The 7,685-nt window shown below is 38.0% G+C and overlaps 1 long non-coding RNA gene across 1 annotated transcript; it reads left to right on the plus strand.

Moving 5' to 3' along the window:
• Positions 1-1,729: 1,729 nt before the first annotated feature.
• On the plus strand, positions 1,730-7,685 carry LOC131540153 (uncharacterized). Its single transcript, XR_009271195.1, has 3 exons — positions 1,730-2,143; positions 2,965-3,914; positions 5,586-7,685. It is a non-coding gene; the product is annotated as an uncharacterized LOC131540153 (long non-coding RNA).

Here is a 7,685-nt window from a genome sequence, read left to right on the forward strand (position 1 = left end):
GGTGAATATTCGGCTTCTCCCGACTTGTAATAGCGAACAGGCAGTTTAAATACTTTTACAGTCGCTGTGGCTTCTGATTGGCCCAGCCAATAGCCTTGTGCAAATAACTCAAGACGAAACTAACACTTGCAAGGAGCACTGAAAATGATCCAGGTTCCTTCTTAGCCGAGGTGCAAATTATTATAATTAACAGAAAGTGCAATCAAACAACGAAACCTCAACGAAAATGCAGAATAGAAATAGAAGGAAACGAAAGTATTCCTTCCCAACAGCAGGTAAATAATTTAAACAACAGATCTATGACTAAGTATCGCAACACTTACGAGCTGCTGTCCGTCTCTTCTGGTGAATATTCTTCTCCCGACTTGTAATAGCGAACAGGCAGTTTAAATACTTTTACAGTCGCTGTGGCTTCTGATTGGCCCAGCCAATAGCCTTGTGCAAATAACTCAAGAAAACTAACACTTCGCTTGCAAGGAGCACTGAAAATGATCCAGGTTCCTTCTTAGCCGAGGTGCAAATTATTATAATTAACAGAAAGTGCAATCAAACAACGAAACCTCAACGAAAATGCAGAATAGAAATAGAAGGAAACGAAAGTATTCCTTCCCAACAGCAAGTAAATAATTTAAACAACAGATCTATGACTAAGTATCGCAACACTTACGAGCTGCTGTCCGTCTCTTCTGGTGAATATTCTTCTCCCGACTTGTAATAGCGAACAGGCAGTTTAAATACTTTTACAGTCGCTGTGGCGACTTCTGATTGGCCCAGCCAATAGCCTTGTGCAAATAACTCAAGACGAAACTAACACTTCGCTTGCAAGGAGCACTGAAAATGATCCAGGTTCCTTCTTAGCCGAGGTGCAAATTATTATAATTAACAGAAAGTGCAATCAAACAACGAAACCTCAACGAAAATGCAGAATAGAAATAGAAGGAAACGAAAGTATTCCTTCCCAACAGCAGGTAAATAATTTAAACAACAGATCTATGACTAAGTATCGCAACACTTACGAGCTGCTGTCCGTCTCTTCTGGTGAATATTCGCTTCTCCCGACTTGTAATAGCGAACAGGCAGTTTAAATACTTTTACAGTCGCTGTGGCGCTTCTGATTGGCCCAGCCAATAGCCTTGTGCAAATAACTCAAGAAAACTAACACTTCGCTTGCAAGGAGCACTGAAAATGATCCAGGTTCCTTCTTAGCCGAGGTGCAAATTATTATAATTAACAGAAAGTGCAATCAAACAACGAAACCTCAACGAAAATGCAGAATAGAAATAGAAGGAAACGAAAGTATTCCTTCCCAACAGCAGGTAAATAATTTAAACAACAGATCTATGACTAAGTATCGCAACACTTACGAGCTGCTGTCCGTCTCTTCTGGTGAATATTCGCTTCTCCCGACTTGTAATAGCGAACAGGCAGTTTAAATACTTTTACAGTCGCTGTGGCTTCTGATTGGCCCAGCCAATAGCCTTGTGCAAATAACTCAAGACGAAACTAACACTTCGCTTGCAAGGAGCACTGAAAATGATCCAGGTTCCTTCTTAGCCGAGGTGCAAATTATTATAATTAACAGAAAGTGCACTGGATACAGCTCATTGGTTTTCATATTAAAAAGTACATATTGTTTTCCTAAAGAGACCGCGCCTGACAGTTAGGCCTAAAGTTACTCATCAACACTCAATCCGGGACCGAACGGTTTTAACGCTGTTATCATCGCAAACCTAACAGAACCATCTAAAAACTATACTCTTCGTGGCATTTAAATATCAAACAACACTAGATTGATCATTAAATAACTTAACTTACCTTTTTGCAGCTGAAGTATTCCTCTTGAGAACTGTGTCCGCCGAAATCTCCTCAGGATTAACCGCCGAATCTCTCTCTCAGGCGGCTGATCTCCTTCATTCTAGCAGCGGCCGCCGGAGACAAAACCAGCTCGGGCCGAAGGTAGATACACACAACTACACCGAGTGCGGACCTGCCGCACGTACAACAGCTTTCAGCCGAGATCGGCCCAGAGAGAAAAAGCGTCTGTCAGCCAGAAGTGTTTTGTAGAGTCGGCGCGGCTCAGACTCGAGTCTGAAGAAGCCACATTTGGGCGGTTTTCTACTCAGAGGAGATAATTCATCAAACGGTAAATTTATATTTGTTTTTGAAAGCATTGAGTGCTTGGAAACGGTAATAGTGGGACTGTTAAACATTTACACGCTAACAATTTCTTTTTTGTGACGCATAACAGCGTGTTGAAGTGTCGCGTCAAGTCAAGTGTTTCTGCAGACGGAGCTGTGTAACGCGGGACATGTACCAGTCATTTAATTGGCGTTATCTAATGCAAAACTGTGAAATTACAGCGCGTTTAAAAACGTAAATCTGTCAGTCTTTCAATTTCCTTCAGTGCCCATGGGCAGAGCATGCTTGAAACCAGTCTTTATCAATTCATATGGCATACTATTTTGGGTAAATAATGTCCTAAATATTTCCAGATGTACAAAGTTAAGTTTTAATTTAGAAAGATATGTCTGAATCTATCTGTATTTTCTTTTCACATTATAAATAATAAATTAATAGTAAGATAAATTCTAAACGTGTTAATTTATTCTAATGTAGTACACTGTTCATTTTAAGATGCCTTATTACTCATGTTACTCATTAAAATTATATAAATGTGTTTAATAATCAGATTAAATAAATACTTAAGTTGTTTCAGGAATGCCTCCATGTGAATATTGCACAAGGTTGTATGTCTATTAACTTTAACAGTCGTTTAATTGACCCTAGAATTAAGGATGTAAATAAAAATAAGTTTATGATTTGACACCCGTATTATAGACAGCTCTCAGCATACTCAAAATTAGGGGTAATCATAATTATTTTACCATATTTACAGTCCTAATGTAAATTAAATTACTGAAATGAGTATTTTTTTTATTTTTTATTATTATTCTTTTTCAATAGAATTGGCCCAGACGTCTGCAGTGTCAAGTGAAGGAAGCTCCTCTCATAAGATTGCAAACCTGGAGTCTGATGAGCGTCAGTGATGGAAGCCCTTCAAGAAAGGAGCAGAATGCTGAAGATGAAGCCAGAATTGTGATTCTGTGTCATTTATATGTTATTATGTGTACAGTAAAAATTAAACACACAAATGAATATGAAAAATTTATTTAACTGGGCAGCCACACAATATCTGCTTATGCTCACACCTGGAATTTACTAATTATTAATTTAAGATATCAAAACACATAAAGCCCAAAAATGAAAACTTGTCATTTCTCACTCTCTGTCATTCCAAACATGCAAGACTTTCATTCATTTTCAAAACACAAATGAAGATATTTTAAATGATTCTTTATGAAGTTTATGAATTATTAAAGTGGTAGTTGCGTGGACCGTCAATCAAGGGACAGGAATCTTATATTCTATTAAAATATCTTCCGTTGTGTTTCAAAGATAACGAAAGTCTTGGTTGAGTAAACTATGGAATTTTCATTTTTGAACTAACCCTGTAATAAAAGAATGTGGCCATATGCGTCTTGTGCTTGTTCACTTGTGCATCACCCAAGATTCATGCTAATGCCAGGTGTGAACAGAGCCACTGTGTGACTACACAATCAGTTTAGCAGAATGGTTCCTGAGAGAGATATTGTCATTATTTTATTATTTTTTTCCCCAAGAAGCCAAGTTCCTGGCTTTTCCCAAGACCTTCAAGGACACAATTGATTATTCATTTATTATCTATATTCTGTGTTCATGCATTTTTTGCTGAAGTTGTCATATCTGTTATTTAGAATGGGACAGCGATATTGCATCAATTTGTCTCCTTCTTCATTTGATTCCACCATCACCACAAGGCTGCAAGGGGCCTGGAGAAATGTCCTCCTATCAAGCTGAAAAATATCTTCAAAAAGGTACATTTCTGTCACACTCTGCCTCAAAATATTGCCAGATGTGTTGTACAGGTGCTGGTCATATAATTAGAATATCATCAAAAAGTTTATTTATTTCACTAATTCCATTCAAAAAGTGAAACTTGTATATTATATTCATTCATTACACACAGACTGATATATTTCAAATGTTTATTTCTTTTAATTTTGATGATTAGAGCTTACAGCTCATGAAAGTCAAAAATCAGTATCTCAAAATATTAGAATATTACTTAAGACCAATACAAAGAAAGGATTTTTAGAAATCTTGGCCAACTGAAAAGTATGAAAATGAAAAGTATGAGCATGTACAGCACTCAATACTTAGTTGGGGCTCCTTTGCCTGAATTACTGCAGCAATGCGGCGTGGCATGGAGTCGATCAGTCTGTGGCACTGCTCAGGTGTTATGAGAGCCCAGGTTGCTCTGATAGTGGCCTTCAGCTCATCTGCATTGTTGGGTCTGGTGTCTCTCATCTTCCTCTTGACAATACCCCACAGATTCTCTATGGGGTTCAGGTCAGGCGAGTTTGCTGGCCAATCAAGCACAGTAACACTATGGTCATTGAACCAGCTTTTGGTACCTTTGGCAGTGTGGGCAGGTGCCAAGTCCTACTGGAAAATGAAATCAGCATCTCCATAAAGCTTGTCAACAGAAGGAAGCATGAAGTGCTCTAAAATTTCCTGGTAGATGGCTGCGTTGACTGTGGACTTCAGAAAACACAGTGGACCAACACCAGCAGATGACATGGCAGCCCAAATCATCACAGACTGTGGAAACTTCACACTGGACTTCAAGCAACATGGATTCTGTGCCTCTCCACTCTTCATCCAGACTCTGGGACCTTGATTTCCAAATGAAATGCAAACTTTACTTTCATCTGAAAAGAGGACTTTGGACCACTGAGCAACAGTCCAGTTCTTTTTCTCCACAGCCCAGGTAAGACGCTTCTGATGTTGTCTCTGGTTCAGAAGTGGCTTGGTAGCCCTTTTCCTGAAGATGTCTGAGCGTGGTGACTCTTGATGCACTGACTCCAGCTTCAGTTCTTTCCTTGTGAAGCTCTCCCAAGTGTTTGAATCGGCTTTGCTTGACTGTATTCTCAAGCTTGTGGTCATCCCTGTTGCTTGTGCACCTTTTCCTACCCAAATTCTTCCTTCCAGTCAACTTTGCATTTAATATGCTTTGATACAGCACTCTGTAAACAGCCACACCTTTCAGTAATGACCTTCTGTGACTTACCCTCTTTGTGGAGGGCGTCAATGTTCGTCTTCTGGATCATTGCCAAGTCAGCAGTCGTCTCCATTATTGTGGTTTCAAAGAACAAGAGATACCCAGAATTTATACTGTAGGGATGGTCATTTATTCAAACTCAAATGTAAATATTCTAATATTTTGAGATACTGATTTTTGACTTTCATGAGCTGTAAACTCTAATCATCAAAATTAAAAGAAATAAACATTTGAAATATATCAGTCTGTGTGTAATGAATGAATATAATATACAAGTTTCACTTTTTGAATGGAATTAGTGAAATAAATCAACTTTTTGATGATATTCTAATTATATGACCAGCACCTGTATATGAAAGACTAATAAAAAATAAAATAAATTGGAGAGCTGACCTTAATTGTTATTTTTGTCTTTGATCTGCAGGCACTAATAAGAACACCTTGATTGCATAGAAGAGACCACACAGCCTAGGGCTGCACGATTTGGAGAAAAACTCTAATTGCGATTTTTCTGATCAAAATTGCGATTTGCGATTTAAAATGCAATTTATTACTATTTCATAAAAGAGCTACAGGTTTGCTGTGGTGGTTTTAACAGCACCAAAGAAAGACCAAGCATAATCACAAACTATGCTACACTGTGCTATTGTTTATTTAAAACCTCTTAAACATTGTGTCCATTTTTTTATTTTTTTATAAAGTTTGTCAGGATGCAAACATCTGTCATGACATTAAGAACTACAGTATCTTAATTAAAGTTAAATTAACAATCATATATAAAATCTTAAACTTTTAAGAACCCAAACACACTGTACTTTAGGCAGGTTTTACGCCCGTTTCACGTATGCTCCGTTTGCAGTGCGTATTTTTTCCCGCACCCATGTTGACGGATTAAAGCGTTCTCTCTGCATGCGGTTGCGGTCCGGCAGTGCTTTCCTGGAGCGGTGCGTCTGCAGCACGCGCTGAATTAAAGTGACAGCGCTTTGTTCGTGGTAAAAATGAACATGGTTTGACATGGAAATGTAGTAATTTCCCAATAAATCGATCTAATTAAAGTCTACTATATTTCACAGGCTTTTTGGCGAGGGTCAAAACAAATAAAAGTGCACTTAACAAGGCAAAATATGCACTTGTCCTGTGGCGGTAGAAAAACAAAGTTCTTTAAGACCCGGGGGACTGCTTGTAATAAAGATTTAAATGTAAAAGGCACGAGAGCCGACTGTTTCTGTCAGTGGTAAGTTTTAATTTAAAATATAGGCTATATGCTGTTTAAATGTTTCCACTTACTCGAGCAACTTAATATACAAATCTAGAAGCCAAATTCATTGAATACGTTTATATTAATTGAGTTTAAACGTGAATATGTCTATGAAAGATTGTGTAACTGTACTGTGATTAAAAGAGGATCACAATGCTGAAGAAAAAAAAACACTTTCAGTATAGGCTAACAACGTTTGGATTTGAAATCAAAATAATGGATAAATGTTGTGTTTGTGGTAAACAGCCGCGGATCAGGACCGGACTGCAAACGCGTCCCGTGCAAAACAATGAGTCCTGCTGCTTCTGCACGGCATACGCACTGCAAACGGAGCATGTGTGAAACAGGCGTTACAAGGTAGGAACATCGAAATCCAAAATCATTTCAAACATATGCGGTGCTTTTTACCGTCGTCTGCAGGACTTTGCTCTTCTGCAGACACGCTTTGTTGGGAAGTTGAACCACTGCTCGCGCAGATCTTTTCCAAATGCCGTTATTTGACGTTCAGTCAGCACGTTCAGTGTTAAAATGCCCCCTATTGTTTAAACTCTGCATCAAACGTAAAATACGCATGAAGCAAACTGTCAAAAACTACGTAGATGCTTGTTACCATATTTGATAGTTCTTCATCTAAATAATTGCAGCTTTTGCGATTTGAAAATCGCACCCTTTCAAATCGCGATTTCGGTTTACAAACGATTAATCGTGCAGGCCTAACACAGCCAAACCTGCTCAATGATGGGACAACGAGGAACAGCATTCATGGATGCTACACAACTGTCGACAAGTATCTTGCTGCAGTCTTGTTCAAAGCTACCTGTCATATTTGTTAATGTCTAGGTAAATTTGATGATTTTATGTGTTTTATTAACTATGTTATGTTTCCGTGCAACACTTAACGAATGTGACTGACTAATTAACCTCTACACATCTGGTATATGCTTTAAAGTTGCCACTTTGCCCATTTGTTAAATAAACGTTGGAATTTGTACATCTGTCTGAAGACTCTTGATTTTATGTCTAATCTTGTACATTAACACCATACAATAGCATTTTTATTTTTGCACTGAAAAGAATACTTTATTATTAACACTTAAAGGATTAAAACAACACCAGGGGTGTTAAATACCCCAGAGTGTAAAATTTGAACAACAATTGCAAGTGTAACAATTCACACTCGGAGTGTAATTTTTCTACACTGTAAGGTGCTACATTAACACTAAAAATTCAACACTATGAATGGTGTACTTTTAACACTAGACCGAT

This window comes from Onychostoma macrolepis, chromosome 05 (assembly GCF_012432095.1).
Source record: "Onychostoma macrolepis isolate SWU-2019 chromosome 05, ASM1243209v1, whole genome shotgun sequence".
NCBI lineage: Eukaryota > Metazoa > Chordata > Actinopteri > Cypriniformes > Cyprinidae > Onychostoma > Onychostoma macrolepis.